At 38.3% G+C, this 17,767-nt stretch overlaps 1 pseudogene; it reads left to right on the top strand.

The window, feature by feature from the left end:
* Window positions 1-5,868: 5,868 nt before the first annotated feature.
* LOC101987914 lies at window positions 5,869-7,095 on the top strand (annotated as a pseudogene).
* Window positions 7,096-17,767: the final 10,672 nt, after the last annotated feature.

Below are 17,767 nucleotides of genomic sequence, written 5' to 3'. Positions count from 1 at the left end.
ATAATGCCCTACTCCCAGAGGAGCAGACACCCCGAGAGCCACTGCTTGTTAGGTGTGGGCCTTAAACAAGTAGCTTAACTCTCTTCTACCTCAGATCCTTGAAATGATCATGATAATGGTGTCTACTTTGTGAGGTTCTTATGAAAAAAATTAAGAACTACCATTTATAAAGCATTGAAGGGCCTGTAACATAGTAAACACTACACAGGTGTTAGTTAAATAAAATGTTAAGCAAAGTGTAAGCACAGAGGTTATCCTGCCATCCTGAAACTTCCTAAGTTGAAAGGAATATATGTACATATGTAAAATTTCTCCTCATTCTCTCACCAACCCCTTCACTGTAGACACTGTTCTATCCAATGCTCACAGAAGCCCCACATTTCAGTAGTATGTTTCAATCAGATATGTTAGGGCACAAAAAATGTATTGATATGTGTAACTGATTTTCAGGTAATTGCTTGTGTATTCTTTGTGTTCAACAAACTGTTTTAGAACAAGAGCAGAACTGTACGAATATATCATATAACAAATTGAGTTAAAATTCAGGAACCAAGTATGGTATATACTGTACTTAGCATTTTAATGCTACAGTTATTGAACTTCCTTTTTTCAAAGGGGGCTTGTCAGAGTTTCATACACTGCCTTGCAACTTCCTGTATTTTGATTAGTTGCAAAAGATTTGGACTCAAAGTATGAAGCTTGTTTTTTTTTTTTGTTTGTTTTTTTCTGAAAGATCAAAGGTATGCTGTGCACTTTGAGACTTATTCTTTAGTATAAAGGTGAAGGCCTGATGAGGCTTTGGACACTATGACGGGGTATTTTGGATGACTGTATCATGATTCAGCTTAATAACGTAGGTGAATGCCTCATTTCCTCATATTATAACTAGTAGAATTTGTGGGAATTGACACCAGCTTTAAGGCTCTTCTTCAGCTTAGAATCACACTCGTATGACTTCAGGAGGATGTACTGGATTGAATATTTGTGATCCTTCAAATTCCTGTGCTGGGATCCTGATCTCCATGGTGATAGCATTAAGAGGTTTAAATAACAGAGATTCAAGAGATCTTTCCTCTCACCCAGTGAACACAGGAGAATTGTGCCTCTTTAGACTGTAAATCTGCTGGCACCTTAGTCTTGGAACTATGATAAATAAATTTCTGATAAATAAACAAAACCACTAGTTAATTGCATTGTCTAATATCAGCCTGAATGAACTAAGATAACTATTTCTGATGGTGAAAGTGAGGATCAAAATTAGCATGCTACAGGTGCTCACTAAAACATGGATGGCTAACTTTCAGAGTTTCTTGGATAAAAATGCTAAAGGAAGTCATTACATTAAATAAAAGTATAAACAACAGATTGTCAGGTGTTTTACGCTTTATCTCTCTGTATCTCATGTGTGTATGTGCGTGTGCGTGTGCGTGCGCGTGCGCGTGCGTGTGCGTGCATTATCTTGTTCTAGAAAGCAAACCTCTTAGAGCTTTAAGGCTTTTCTTTTAGTACAGCAATTTGGAAGATATGACATTCTAGTGTAGTAAGAGGAGCCGGCTGCATCCCTTCCAGCTCCCCGCCACCCGGATAGCTTAGCCCCCGAAATAACCACACAGAAATTGTATTAAAAAGAATCTGCCTTGGCCTTTTGATAGGGCAGCCCTTAGGTGGATGGATTAGACAAAACAGAATTCTGGGAGGAAGAAGGCAGAGTCAAAGAGAGCCACCATGGAGTTGCCAGAGTCAGACATGCTAAATCTTTCCTGGTAAGCCACGACCTCGTGGTGACACACAGATTAATAAAAGTGGGTTAAAACAAGATGTAAGAATTAGCCAATAAGAGGCTAAAACTAATGGCCAGGCAGTGTTTAAATAAATATAGTTTCTGTGTAATTATTTTGGGGCTAAACTAGCCGGGCAGCGGGATAAAGCCCGCTGCTTGCCTCTTACTACATTCTAGTTTTTTAACTTTATTCTGCAAGACTGCAAAAGCCCACATTTTAACTTTCTTTTCAGACTTGAGTTGCTCAGGGAACTCTGCACTACTTTCTAACAGCACCCCATGTCCTGATGAATGGTCATTTCCCTTTGCTAAGTCCTAACAGTTTTTCACGTTCTGCAATTTTCTCTGTTAAACAGCCCTAGGCACAACTGGTCATAAAGTCACAGGCAATATTAAAGCCTTAGACTGGCAAAGAACCATAGAGAATATCCGATCCACCCTCTCATTTTATAGTTAAAGAAATTCAGTACCCAAGAGGATAAATAACTTGTTCAATGCCATCCAGTTAATTTGTAGACTGGGCCAAAGTTTCCAAGGTAAAATATTTGTGTGAATAAAAATGCAGCTAAAACCATTTTAAAATTCATGCACAGTTCCTTTTGTCTTCTCAAAATGGCACAGTAATGCAACCTACAAAGCCAAGTTTGGGAGCTACTGCTTCTAATCCTGAAAACACTGTGATATGACAAACAGCGAAGTGAGGTATACGATTTACAGACTTTGGCCTCAGGATTTCTTGTTAATTCAGGGCTGACTAGGTCAGTCTAAAGATATTCCTTTTCTTTTCTTAATGAGATTTCCAGAGAGCCAATGGAAAATAGACAAATACACACACAGAAAACATGTCAGCACAAGAATCAGGTTTAATAATATATTGTTATTATTAATATCTGTTACTATAATATCTAGCATTTTGTATCCACTCGTGTGGCAAACTGAAGCTCAAACAACATATTGTAAATTATCCTTGGATTCAGAATCTGAATGTAGTTGGAGTCTAGTGTGAGAAGTCTGTGGCTTCTCATCCTGTCCCCGTTGTCCTCTCCTTCCTCTTACGTGGCCACAAGTCTATGTATGGTCATTTTCCTCTATTTCCTATGTTCTTTTTATAATATAATACATCTCACTAATGAGCAGGGTACTTCACACATTTCTAAATGTAAAGAGAATGTGCAAATGTGTGTTTCTTACCATCTTCCAATGGACTGTTCACCTTATGTCCAAGCAGTTGAAACAGACTTGAGTAAAAGCGTGTACAACCCATCACACCTATATAAGCTTTGTCTACAACTCCAAATAAATATTCTTGCCTCAGAAATTCTTTGATGACTCTTTGGCTAGAATAGCCCACCTTTACAAGAACAGAGAATTGTGGAAACTTAAGTGAATCTTTGAAGTAAATTATACTTTGTGGGAAGGGAAATCTGGGTCTTGTGACAAGGGGAAGGGCATGGTCTAGAAAGGAAAAGGTGGTTTCACGTGAAGAACTCCTCTTGGCCACATAGACATGTAACCTCCAGAGAGGAGGGCCAGCGAGCATCCAGAGTAGCAGTTTCTAATGCAACAGTATTGAGGAAGGATGTGACCAGATTAAAGACAAGAAAGTTCTAGGACAGAGCATCTTTATGGACATTATCCCTTGGGTTAAATTTGTGCAAGGAATGTAAGTAAAGATATTTGATATTCATAGGTAAATACTTCCAAATGAGTTGTTTTTAAAAGAATAAACATTCAAAGGTATTATGTTCTGAACATGAATGTTCAGAAGTATGATTTGTTAGGACTGGAAAGGATATCCAAAATTATTTGTTTTTGGAATGTTTATATGAAACCGCTTCTGTCAAGGCTCAGGAATCTATATGGAAGAGGGGCAGAAAGAGTATAAGGGCCAGAGATGGTGCACGCCTTTAAGAAAATAGCATTTTCAGACTCAACAGGGCAGATACACATATGAACTCACAGAGAGTGGCACTGTGCACAAGGCCTGCACAAGCCCAGGCTGGGCAAACTCCCAGCATGGAGGAGGGGAAGAGACATGAAGTCCAACCCAAAGCTAAGAAGCTATTGACAACAGTTAGCTGTTGGGAGAGAAGAAGGTAGTTTTATTCAATGTGATGCTGCCTCTGACAACCACACCACAGGGCAGGCCTCATACTCAGGAGACAATACAATGCTGTTTTTTTCTTTTACTCTTTTAAAAGAGAAAGAACATGAAGTTAGGTGGTAGCAAAATGGGAGATGGTCTTGAAGGAGTTGGAGGAAGGGAAAGAATATGATCAAAATATATTTTATAAAATTCTCAAAGAATAAAAATATTATTAAAATAAATCACATACACACAGAAAGAGATAGAGACAGAGAGTCAGAGAGAAACAAAGATAGAAACACAAAAAGAGAGGATGCGACTTATCCAAGGTCATAATTGAAGTTAGTAACGGAGCTTAGACCCCAAACTTGGTACTTGACCTTCTGGGTTTCAAGCTAATATTAATTTTATTTATCATATACACAGTCTGGAAGGATGACTACAGGATAAGCTCTTATTTTTTAACCTATATGACACATAGAACTAAAAATACAGCATTTTATATTGAAAGTTCAAGGCTTATCAGAGAGAGAGAGAGAGAGACAGACAGAGAGAGAGACAGAGAGAGAGAGAGACAGAGTGAGGGGGAGCATTCACAGAGACATATATGGGGAGGGCATGGGATAGGAATCAGGTTTAAAAAAAAAGAGAGAAGGAACTGAGATGTAAAATGAAGAGGGCGCTGTCTTCCTAAATCAAGTATGAGAGCTTTATCTTCATATGGATCAAACCAGGAAGTGATGTCATCAGTAACGAGCACTCTAGTTGGTATAATGAGAACACAAAGGGGATTACAGGGTGGTGAATAACTTTCTCACTCCCACTTATCCCAATTTGGGACAACATATTAACCCCACTTATGTTTGCTAATATAGTCAGTAGTGTTTGCTTTTAAAATGAAGATCAGAAATTCAATGTGTTGAAGTAGCAAATATAGATTTGGCACTGACCAACAGTGCTACCACAACTTAGTATTTGTGGTTTGTAAAAAACTGATAAGCAGTCAAACTATTTGCTGATGATATGATAGTTTACATAAGTGACCCCAAAAATTCTAACAAGGAACTTCTACAACTCATAAACACTTTCAGTAATGTAGCAGGATACAAGATTAACTCAAAAAAATCAGTAGCCTTCCTGTACACAGATGTTAAATGGGCTGAGAAAGAAATCAGAGAAACCTCACCCTTCATAATAGGCACAAATAGCATAAAAATATCTCAGAGTAACTCTAATCAAACAAGTGGAAGACCTGTATGAGAAGAACTTTAAATCTTTGAAGAAAGCAATTGAAGAAGACACCAGAAAGTGGAAAGATCTCCCATGTTCTTGGGTAGGTAGAATTAACATAGTAAAAATGACAAATCTTGCCAAAAGCAATCTACTGATTCAATGCAATACCCATCAAAATTCCAGTAAAATTCTTCACAGACCTTGAAAGAATGGTACTCAACTTCATATGGAAAAGGAAAAAAAAAGGATAAGCAAAACAATCCTGTACAATAAAAGAATTCTGGAGGCATCACAATCCCTGACTTCAAACTCTACTACCGAGCTACAGTACTGAAAACAGCCTGGTATCGGCATAAAAACAGACAGGAAGACCAATGGAACTCAATCGAAGACCTGGATATTAATCCACACATTTTCAAACACCTGATTTTTGACAAAGAAGCAAACAATATCAAATGGAAAAAGAAGGCATATTTAACAAATGGTGCTGGCATAACTAGATATCAACATGTAGAAGAATGAAAATAAATTCATATCTATCACCATGCACAAAACTCAAGTCTAAATGGATCAAAGACCTCAACATAAAGCCAGCTACACTGAACCTATAGAGGAGAAAATGGGAAGTTCACTTAAGTTTAAAAGAGCACTTGGAAATTAGGAGGGGTTGGAGAAGTCTGGGGTGGACCTGGAAGGGTTAGAGGGAGAAACAGAAGAGTGACTATGATCAGAATATATTGTCTGCATGTATGAAAATTTTAGAGTCGTTCCCTCTGGGTCTTCGCTGCCACTTCTGCATCGCGAACCGGGACAGCTCGGCGGCCAGACCTCGCTTCCCTCAGTATCTAGCTAGCATCTAGTTGTCGCGACTCCGCCACGATGTTCGAGGCTCGCCTGGTCCAGGGTTCCATCCTGAAGAAGGTGTTGGAGGCTCTCAAAGACCTCATCAACGAGGCCTGCTGGGACATCAGCTCGGGCGGTGTGAACCTGCAGAGCATGGACTCGTCGCACATCTCCTTGGTGCAGCTCACTCTGCGCTCCGAAGGCTTTGACACGTACCGCTGCGACTGCAACCTGGCCATGGGCGTGAACCTCACCAGCATGTCCAAAATATTAAAATGTGCTGGCAATGAAGACATAATTACACTGAGGGCTGAAGATAACGCTGACACCTTAGCGCTTGTATTTGAAGCACCAAATCAAGAGAAAGTTTCAGACTATGAAATGAAGTTAATGGACTTAGATGTTGAGCAACTTGGAATCCCTGAACAGGAGGAGTACAGCTGTGTAGTGAAGATGCCTTCTGGTGAATTTGCACGCATATGCCGAGACCTTAGCCATATTGGAGATGCTGTGGTAATATCCTGTGCAAAGAACGGGGTGACGTTTTCTGCAAGTGGAGAGCTTGGAAACGGACACATTAAGTTGTCACAAACAAGTAACGTTGATAAAGAGGAGGAAGCTGTAACCATAGACATGAATGAGCAGGTTCAGCTAACTTTTGCACTGAGGTATCTGAACTTTTTCACAAAAGCCACACCACTGTCTCCTACGGTAACACTCAGTATGTCTGCAGATGTACCTCTTGTTGTAGAATACAAAATTTCTGACATGGGACACTTAAAATATTATTTGGCTCCCAAGATCGAAGATGAAGAGGCATCTTAGGCATTGCTAGAATCTGAGACAACTAATCCCCTTTGAGAACTGCTTCTGAGATGATGCCAGCATGTTTTAAAGTCTTTTCTGTCATCGAGTTTGTACCCGAGTACATATGTAGATATCTTCTGTAAATAACCTACTTTTTCTTTCTCTTCACAATTTGTTTAAAGAATAAACTCCAAAGTAAAAACTGGTTCTTTTTACATAAACTTTTTACATTAGAAATACTGGTGATTTTTATAAATGATCTTGACGCTAAATACAGTTTCAGGAAATGTTTTTCAATTTAAATAAAGTTAACTGAATTTCAAAAAAAAAACAAAAAAAAAGAAAATTTTAAAGACTTAATGAAAAATTATAATTAAAAAATACCTAACAGAAATACATTAAATGTTGATTTTGTTTACCTCCAGATGGCAATTGGAAGTGATTTTAATTTTTTCCTTATATAGTATTTTCTGAATTATATTTCTTAAACATTCATTTTATTATTAGAAAAATGTGTTTGAGACAGAAGGCTAGTGATTGATCTCTAGTCCAGTGTGGGAAACATAGTGAGATTCTATCTCAAAGGGGGAAAAAAAACCCCAAGCAACCAACCAACACATTCCAGCTTTGAGATTCATGTTCTAAACAATCCAAGGTCTTTGTTAAAGGAAAATCTTGATATATGTGTACATTATCAGAAGGACTCAGCATATATGCTACGGCCACTTCAAACCTAGTTCCATGTGTTGGCCCCAGTGTCCCTCAAAGTCAACTCTATCTTGACCATCACACATTGTCTTTATCACAGGAGGATGGCCTTTCGAGTTTTTGTGCCCTCTAGAGGACTGAGAAATACGCAGATAGAATCTTTTACTCCATGGCATCGTCAGTTCTAGCCCCTTTTCTCAGCAGGCAATGGAAGATATTGGTAGAACTGGGCAGAGTTAAATAGGTTATCTAGAAATAAAAGCAGACTGTAAGTACAGTGGCTTCAGTGGTAATACTTTGGATCTCAACAGGAATACTCTTAAGTGACTACTGCTGCTCTGACTGCGGTGTCATGATGATTATTTGTGATTTCATTGAATCCTGTAATATCATAACTTATGCTATTTCTTCCTTTCTCCTTTATTTGTTTATTGGATATATGGAAGCCCAGAAGGACAGCAAATAAGAACGTTCCACTTTCTAAGAGCACACAGTTAATGAAAGCTGGATCTGAAGGTAGAATTCAGAATTTGGTTCTGAAATGTGCTTTTGTCTATAATAGAGTCCAGTGGCCATCAGAGTTGCTTAACACCAGTTTTACATAAGAAGAAATTTAAAAATGTAAATTTCTAGGTTTTATCTCTAGAAATTATAAATTTTGTGGGTTGGGAATAGGGCCAAAGAATCAGGGTGAAGAGACTCACCATCGCTAAAGTTCTTCAACTTCTCAGATCTTTCTGAGTGACAAGCTGGAAGAAATGACCTCAGCTGGAGTTATAGGTGGTATGTGGTTGGGACTAAGGGGCCACGCTCTGGTTCCTGTTTCTCCCACCTCGTGCACAGTCAGTACAGTGGAGCCCTTCATCAGCTCCACTCACCATGGCCGTCATCCGCTGGTTACTATAGTTTGTGCACATGTCGGGGGAGGGGGTGGAGGAGAGGATCTAGTGGCAGTGTTTGCTGTGGAGGAATGTGGCAGACCTGTCAGAAACACGTTCCAGATTTTGCATTCTCTGAGGGATAATTTTTCTACTGGTCTTTTGAGATCATACAATTAAATACTTGTACCAGAACTGCAATCTCCAAGGTGCTAATGCTAGAAGTCACCCTCAGCTTCCTCACATGACAAGTGTTTAATAATAGCTGCTTTAACAGAGTACCCCAGGAGTCGGCTTTTAGAGCAAGTAGTCAAATAGTGATAAGAAAGAAAAAAATAATCAAGTACAAAAAAAAGGAGAAAGATTTAGTAAGTAAAGATATTTGGGGAGACATATATTGAAACATTCGCTTTTATCTGAAATTTGTATTTAATGTCTTGTCTTCTTTTTAAATCTAACAACCACAGTGGAAGGCTCCCTATTGCCTGGACTTTTGTTTAATTATTACAGTGGTAAAAAGCTTGCTGTCTAAAAATATTGATTCCATACCATCATTCCTTAAATAGATTGAAATTATCACTTAGTTCTCTAAAATTACTTTGATAAAATAAACAGGCAATATTCAGACAAAGGTGTCTTAGTGGCATTGGGAGATTCAGAGGTGAGATAAGGAGAGAACCTGAAGAAATGCTGCCTGCATCAGAAGGCTCAAATACACAGGACAAATACACATGGCCCGAAGCTGAAGCTGGATAGCAGTGACTAAGAGAAATTCTTGGGACAGTGAAGAGCTTAATGTAGACTATAGTTCAATATCTGTTCTGTAGAATTTAGGAAGGTTTGCCTCTACGAGGGCCATAGATTCTTATCCAGGGTATGGGTTCAGTAGCTAATAATTTCTTAGTGCACCTTCCAGCCCCAGGAGTCGGTAATTTAGTATATTTAAGTACGGATAGCTCTGACACTTTTGCCTTGAATATCAGACCAAATAGCTAGTAGCATAGTAGCATAGTTATATAACTTGCTAACATGACATTTAGACTGCCTGAGGGCTGTGGCAAAGCTAAGCTCCAGTGATAAGAAGGTCCTGATTTATTTTATTATTATCTCTCCCCATTTATCTGAGGCACCAATTGCCAGTGAGAGAGAAAGGTGTCTCGGTTCAATCTCTTGTTACCATATAAGCCATATGGCAAATGTAAACTTGACATTTCCTTATTTCAATTACTTATTTTTTTCCAAAGGAGAATTAAAAAAAAAACCCTCACAATTTGGGGGAAAAGACCCAATAGCCCTTGAATGTAAAATACGGATAGGAACTAGATGTGGGAAGAAAATAAGGCAACACGACAGTGTTAATCAGCAATAGAGTGACACTAATGCCAGGACCACAGCAGACCAGACACAGTTCTAGATACTGTGTTAGGAATAACACAGTGCTTACAACTCCATAGTGATGGTGGCAGCAGTGATGTCTGTTTCAGGGAAGAGAGAACGGGAAGAGAAGTCCCACTGTCTGCCTGTGGTCACCCAGGAAGCATCAGGTACCCTGTTAAATTGCCGCTAATGAAATCCTGATTGCCTGACTTCATTTGAGTTTGTTCAATACTACATTTCTAGGAAAGACTTAATCAGTTTTTTGAGAAAACATGGCATTCAGTCCCATTTCAAATTAGGAAGAATCTTTGGCTCAATTCCTTTAGTCTCTAAAAGTCCCTCAGTGGCCTTTCTTGGATAATTAGTTGCGAACAATATCAATTATATCTAAGTGGGCAAATTGAATTACTACAGACGAACGATTGATTTTTTTTAATTATCATTGATTGCTCAGTGGTTATCTCAGTGTAAAGATTTTATGTTGTGAATCTTTAATTTAATTGCTTTATTAAGGAGTGCAAAGGCTGGCACCGCAGTGGCAATGAAGTTCCCTTGTCCCCCTTTGCTCCTCAGTGATGTGGCAGAAGCCTAAGACAGTCACAAAAACAGCTAACAGTAAGGAGACAACATAAAATCATATGTACCTTTAATTCTTTCTCATTTTAGGGCATTTACAGGGTTCACAATGTTTTTCGAAAGGAGTTGGGTTTGGCACAGTGACTGTCTTACTCACTTATCAAATATTGATATTTTTAATCCTTAGGTCAAATTTACAATAATCTAGTTAATCAGGATTAATAGTGATCAGGAACTGGTGTGAATTTAAAAGGTCAAAAGCAGGGTTCAATTTTTTAAATCTAACAAAGACTTTTGTTTTCCAATAGTAATAACTGTGTGGCTCTCCCTCTTTTTACCCCCTCCTTCTTCCTCGTATCCCTCTGCTTCCCTCCCTTTCCCCCTCTCCTCCCTCCCTCTCTTTGTCTTTCTCCCCCTTCTCCTCTCTCATATTTTAGATAGACTCTCATTAAGCTCCCCATTTGTGTTTAAACTTGTCATCCATCTCCACAGTCCATCACACCTGTTCTGCTTTTACTCCAGATTTGTAGCTGTGCACTAAGGTCCCATGTATAAGTCTAAGGAACATTATTATCTGTAAATATTAAGTTCACTAGTTCGTATGGGCAGTCAAGAGACTGGCGTTGTTTTGATTTACAAACACTGACTAGGACTAAGCCTCTCAGTAGTCTATTCTGTAGAAAGAGCTACGTAGGACCTCATCAGCCTCATAGAACCATTTTCTATTTCTCATAAGCACTTGAGTTAGGTAAGCAAGTGCTTTATTGAGTTTTCTCTAGTTTGTGCTACGCTCAGCTGTTCAGAGTTGAGTTTCTTGGAATCAGCTGGTGAGTGGACAGGGAGGTGGTCAGTCTAGATGGCTCCAGCTGGGAGAATTTGATTCTTGCATAGGGTCTTCATTGCTCAGCAGCGAGCCCAGAGTTTTCTTTTAGCAAAGGGAGAATGTTCTCAACACTTTGTGAAACCTAGCCTATGAACACACCCTGACATACCTACACAACTCCAGTCTCCAAGGCAAGCTCCCAGGCAGCTCAACGAAGTATGCAGGACAAGACCTTTGACACCTTGAGTGGAGTAACCACATTGTAAGGGTGGCGAATCTTAGCCATCTTTTCTCCATCTGTACCATACTAGTTGAGTAGCTTACGTAAATTTAAATTAACTTACATAAATCTTTCCTAGTAAGTAGATTTGAAAATTCAATTTACAAGTCATTGTATTATTTATATTTTATGTATTCCCATAAAAACATTTGCCTACATTTACATTTTTGTAATTAGAAATCATTTGAAAAAAATCTATTAGATATATTTCTATTTATTAAATCTATTTGCTATATGAACATTTTCGAAGGAAAACTAAAGTAATCATAAGACATGTTCACAGTAATTGTTAGACTTCTGAGGACCATTTCATACCATTGGTACCTCTGTGCTCTGAAATAGTTATACACTTGATGGCTTAGCCTCTAACGCAGTGGTTCTCAACCTGTGGACCGCAATCCCCGTGGGGGTTGAATAAACCTTTCAAGGGAGTTGCCTAAAACCATTCTGCATATCAAATATTTACATTAAAACTCATAACAGTAGCAAGATTTCAGTTATGAAGTAGCAGCAAAAATAATTTTAAGGTTGTGGTCACCACAACCTGAGGAACTGTATTAAAGGGTCGCAACATGAGGAAAGTTGACACCCACTGCTATCAAGAGTCAAAGTGAGTGAGAAATTGAGACAACACAAATGGAAAACCCAGGTCTTCCATCCCATCCTGCAAAATAATGGGAAAAACTGTGGCTTTGTATGGTGATTTAACTGGAATGAACTCACCTGGATGATAACTTTAATTTTTGTAACATTGCTTATGATTTTGTTTGGATTTCGGCATTTGACAGTATAATCAGAAACATCTGGATGGTTTTTCCTCAACAGTACCAAATACACATCTGTGTGGAAGAACGGTCTGATTTTGGCATGTTTATATATGCTCTGTAACCAGATGGGCTACACCATCTGGGTAATTGCAGAGGTTTGGTTGTAAAGTGTGTATTTATGGTTAGGAGGTAGAGATAAGCTATCAGAATTACACATACTCACTTGGCAACACCCCTAGATTCCAACATCGCTTCTCTATGTTGGATCAAGTTCAGGAACAATTTAAATATATTTTCACAACATTTCCTAAATGACTGTATTGTAATTCAATGTTATATTTGGCAAGCTCAACCTAGAACACAGTAGCTAATGGTGCAAACTGATTTTATTTGCATACCATTGTTAACCACTTTCATGTAGTACTTACCCAATGTGTCAGATTATTATGATCTATTTAATGACTTAATGGATGAGATACATTGTTCTTAAATTCAATTATACCCTTTGCACCTCTGGAATCAAGGTCATGTCAGCATTTCTATTATGTAAGTGGCTGGGTTTAGCGGTTTTAAACTAAGCTATAAAAGGTGGCTTCCAAATCAAATTGTAGTAATAAAGGTCAGTGCCTGAGGGGCCCAAATTTAATGTATATATGTAATTTTTTGTGCATCCCCTGCTTCCTAAAATATCTTTAAGGAAAAATTCCCTTATAGTCCATGCACAGCAGATGGAAAGACTTTCATTTCCCATTTACTTTATAATGCTAGGCTTTCCTGCCTTGTTGAATGGCAGCAGTTTCTCAGACCATCTGGCTTTTAATCTACACCCCAGCATTTACTGATTGTTACTGATTGTATCACCTCAGGCTGTTACTTAGCAACTTTATATCTCACCTATTAAATGGACTATTAACAGTACGTACTTCTTAGAGTTGTAGTGAGGATTAATTAAGATGCTATGACTATGTATTTGGGATCCTATGTATGATTTGCACAGGAGTTGGCTGTTTTTATGATGAGAAAAGAGATTTTATATGAGTCAATCAAACATCAGAAAAACATCTGGAAATCCTAGGCTACTGAGGTGAGCGAGGCTCTCAGCATTCACTGATAGGTATGAAATAGGTTATAACTAGAAAACAGTCATCACTAACATCAGTAACTCTTCTTCAGAAATTAAATGCTTATTAGTTATGAAACATTGCGATGTTAATAGTTTTTCTTGGGAAGAAACAAAATTTCCAGAAGCAGTTATTTTAGTTAATTTTGTAGCCCTAGTCAAAATGACATTGTTGGTGAAACACTAGACAGCTCTCATCAGCTGAGCATTAATTATGAGAATTTAGATATGTTTCCTTCTTCAGGTGTGGGGACAGAACCACTTCTTTACCATTTTTTTAAAGCTAATCAACAGATTTGGTTTTGGACTGGTCCTGTGCTTAATTTGTTCCTAAAATACATACAGATAAATTCTCGTCTCAGAAGTTGGAAAATGGCTGATTCACTGATAGGTGAATGTGTTTTCCCATGTACTCTCAGAAGCCTCACTACCCTTTGCTGTTGCAGCTACATGCTTCTGCAGGGGACAGATGGCTGTGGGAGGGATCCCACACCGAAGCATGACAAATGTGTCACACATGACTGCGCAGATGCTTCAGATTCCTCCCACCGTGAGTACAGGTGTCGGATGTCACAAGCCCTTGGAATTTTCAGTAATAAATATATATTAGAAGCTTTCATATCAACACATACTGTCAAGCCTTGTAAATTATAATTCTTAATTCAATTATTTGAATTTCACCTCAATTAAAATTCTTTGGTTCAATTCAGGTTGGTTTTAATCGTGTTTTCCATCCTCTGACATAATATGATGACGCTCATACAATCTGCTGTTTTCACCCTGCCATGTTACAAATAGAACCCTAGGCTGAGAAAGTCTTGCAGAACTCAGCCTTATAAACGACGCTGTTCACATGAATTCCTTTTGCTAGAGAGAAAATAATCTGTGACCTTTGCTGGGCAAAAGCAGTAGGCAGAGAATATGCAAACACAGCAAAAGGAAAAGAAACTAGTAATATGGAGAAGATGAAGGATAAAGCCTTGTAAACTGAAGTAAGATTATATAGAAGAATCATCTAAGTATGGCTATAATTCATCCAATATATATACATATATATGTATGCATTAAGATTTTATTTTAATTTTACTTATACCTGTAAGTCTGTGTCTGTGTGTGGACATGCACAGGCATCATTATAGATGCCTACAGAGTTCAGAGTAGGGCCTTATTTCCTCAGAGTTGGAGTTACAGGCAGTTGTGAGACACCTGATGTGTGTGCTGAGAACCAAAACTCAGGTCCTCTGCATGAGTACTTTGTTCTCTCAGCTCCCCAGCCATTTCTCCAGCCTAGGATTCAAATATATTTTTAAAAGTCGAAAATGATCTGTAGTGTCTACTGGCAAAGAATAAGCAAAATAGATGTCGTTAAGAAATCTTAAATAGCTCATTTCTGACACTTTCCTAGAAGTCCTTATTGCTATTTCATAAATTTAATTCAGCTATATTAACTGAAAAAATGGCTGACATAAGGAGCTATGTTTTTTCTTAAAATTGGACTGCTGATATGATCCAGGTGAAAGAGAAATGCAATACTTTGTATTGCACAATGGAGTTAGAACGTAGCGCATCCAACCAAACAGATGTACAAAAATCTACCTAGGATACTGGTGGATAGTGTCCATAAGACAGGCTTTCCTGGGAACCGGGCTTCTTGACACTACTACTTCATTGCCATATTACTGCAGGAACTTAATAAGTAACCTTAATATGTATTGGTTAAGAGTGAATCACTATCAGCCCACTCAGGAATAGGTATGGAATAAAATTAATAATTTTGTCAAAAATGAATAGGATGCAGAGGAATGATGACTGACTGGACTCTGAAGATGTCGTTAGTGTTGTGGTTAGAACATCTGATGTCATGCGAGTCCAGATTATTATTTGAAGGGCAAGATAATTACAATGCAAGAATCAGAGTAAAATATAGCCCTAAACTTCCCAAACTTTTCCAACTCAGGTGGTTCTCTGTGGTGGCCTTAGGTTACATACTTCTAATACTGTACATTTTCCATTGGATTTTATTTTTTTTATTTTTTTTATTTTTTAAAGATTTATTTAATTATGTATACAGCATTCTACCTGCATGTGTCCCTGCAGGCCAGAAGAGGGCACCAGATCTCATTACAGATGGCTATGAGTCATCATGTGGTTGCTGGGATTTGAACTCAGAACCTCTGGAAGAACAATCAGTGCTCTTAACCTCTGAGTCATCTCTCCAGCCCTCCATTGGATTTTATTAATTTGCATACTGTTTGTTAACACAATTGGAGTTTCTGTGTCTTCTTTTTGTGACATTGAGCAGGGAGCTCTGCATAACAGAGCACAGGGCATACATGTGCATAGCATTATATAAGAAGATGATCTACTCATGAAGCCATGATGCTTAAATTCCAGAGAGATAAATGAGCTGACAGGCCAAACAAATGCCACAGGCTTGATTTCCGCTTCTCAAAAGCACCTTCTGACAGATCAAATTATTTAGTACCATCCAAAGAAAAAACCCTAGGAAATCTTGAAGTTGGAAAAAATCATTTATTGCAACTCTGAATAATATTTAATACAGAAATAAGAGTCAGTAACCATGTTAAAATAAAAGAAAATTAGGGCTGGAGAGATGTCTGCGTGGTTAAGAATATTGGTTGCTCTTGCTTTTCCAGAGGACTGGAATTCAACTCTCAGTACCCACATGGCAGATCACAACTGTCTGTAACTCAAGTTCCAATGGATTTCACTCCCTCACACAGACATACATGCAGGCCAAATACCAATGCACATGAAATAAAAGTAAAATATGAAAAAATTCAATTATATGTATGTTCATGCTTGTATATATGCATGTTCATGTGTTTGGGGGCTCAAGTGTGTGTGTGGTGGTGGTGGTGGTGTGTGTGAGTGTATGTATGTGTGTGTGTGTATAAAAATCTTAGAAAATCTACAGCAAAAGTTGATAGCAACAGGTAGGTAGAAGAATTATCAATGCTTTTTAATATCTTTGCTGTTTTTATGTTTAAACTTTTACAATGACCATATTTTATTTGTATAACCAGAAACAAATGTAATTAAATACAAACTAAAACACAGACCATCTCCACAGCTGGCCCAGCAATGAACTCAGAAGTATTCCAGTTATAAACACTTAAGTAATTGGAAATAGGGGGCCACCCTAAGAAGTAGTCACCAGGGGCTTCATTTTGAATAAAAGCCCAAGGAACTTGTTTCAGATTGTGTCAACTTTCATGTTACTAATATAATTAAATCAAGTAAATCAGGTGGGCAGAACGCCAGCCACCCTTCATGCACACTTCACAACTGTCTGCATGTTCACTATCTTCACCTTGCTCAATTTTTACAGTTTTCATATGAATATCAATTCTATTTTTCATAAACCTAACCTATAAATGCCACAACCCCTTGGAGGGATTTCCCCAGGCTTCATTTTAAGCTCCACAAGAAAAGATGTAAAAGAGACTTTTCTTTTGTAAAGTGGTTCTATAATTCTGTCCAATATCCATCATTTTCAAGGCCAAGTAATCATATTTAATAGATCCTAAATTACATTCTGTCAGGCAAAGATTCCCTTGATGATATTAACCAGTACAGAGGGCTGACAGTCCGAGACCCGAGAGGATGACATTGTTCTATGGAGGGCTTACACACTTTCCTTTGCAGGAGCTGACCCTCCTAAGTCTGCGGTGCTGCAGGACCTCAGCCTTCATCCATCCTTAGCCTTCCTGGAATTACCCATAAACTCCTCTCCCTTCCCCTCCCCTCGATTTCCTGTCCTAAAAAAAAATATCACTTTTAAAATTTAATTACTTGGCACAGTTCTGAGGAAATTGCCATCATGAATTTATTTTTACAGTCTTACTCCCGCAGGATAGCTAGAGGTGTTAAGAGTCTACCTCCACAGTGTCCAGGGTGAAGAACTGGAGAGACAAAAGGCTGAACAATGGAGGCAACTAGTGACTTTCATTGCTTGTGTAGCATTGCAGCAATGTCACAAAGTCTACAACTGTGGATATTTTCTTGGCAGAAAAGAGGGCGAGGCCATGATGCTAGAAACTAAGCATTTCACAGTAAACCCAAGAGAAGGGAAGAATTGTGAACCAGATTTCCACCAGGAGAAAGTTCTCATCACTTTGTGTTGGAGAATCTTTATGGGGGTAACAATCATTTGGAGATGTTTGTATCTTAAAGACATCAGGGAATAAAGACCAGAAGAAATTAAAACCCCACTCTTTCTACAAATTAAACAAGTTAAAGTTTTTTGAGATTCAGTGATGGAAAAACTCAAACATGGATCCTTCTGTTAAACTACATCTTCTTTCAGAATCCACATACTGTGTGGCCAGCCCCTGGTGCTCATAAACCTCACCTCTTCTCATGCTTATTTTGTGGATAGATTCTTTTCAGTGTTATAACATGATGCCCACAACTAAACACTTTTAAATTCCTGAAATCTTGGCTTGGGCTCTAAGATTTGGATCAC

The sequence above is a fragment of the Microtus ochrogaster genome (assembly GCF_000317375.1).
Source record: "Microtus ochrogaster isolate Prairie Vole_2 chromosome 14 unlocalized genomic scaffold, MicOch1.0 chr14_random_1, whole genome shotgun sequence".
Taxonomy (NCBI): Eukaryota; Metazoa; Chordata; class Mammalia; order Rodentia; family Cricetidae; genus Microtus; species Microtus ochrogaster.
Note: the sequence above shows the minus strand (reverse complement) of the source record. Positions and strands in the feature narration are given on the sequence as shown.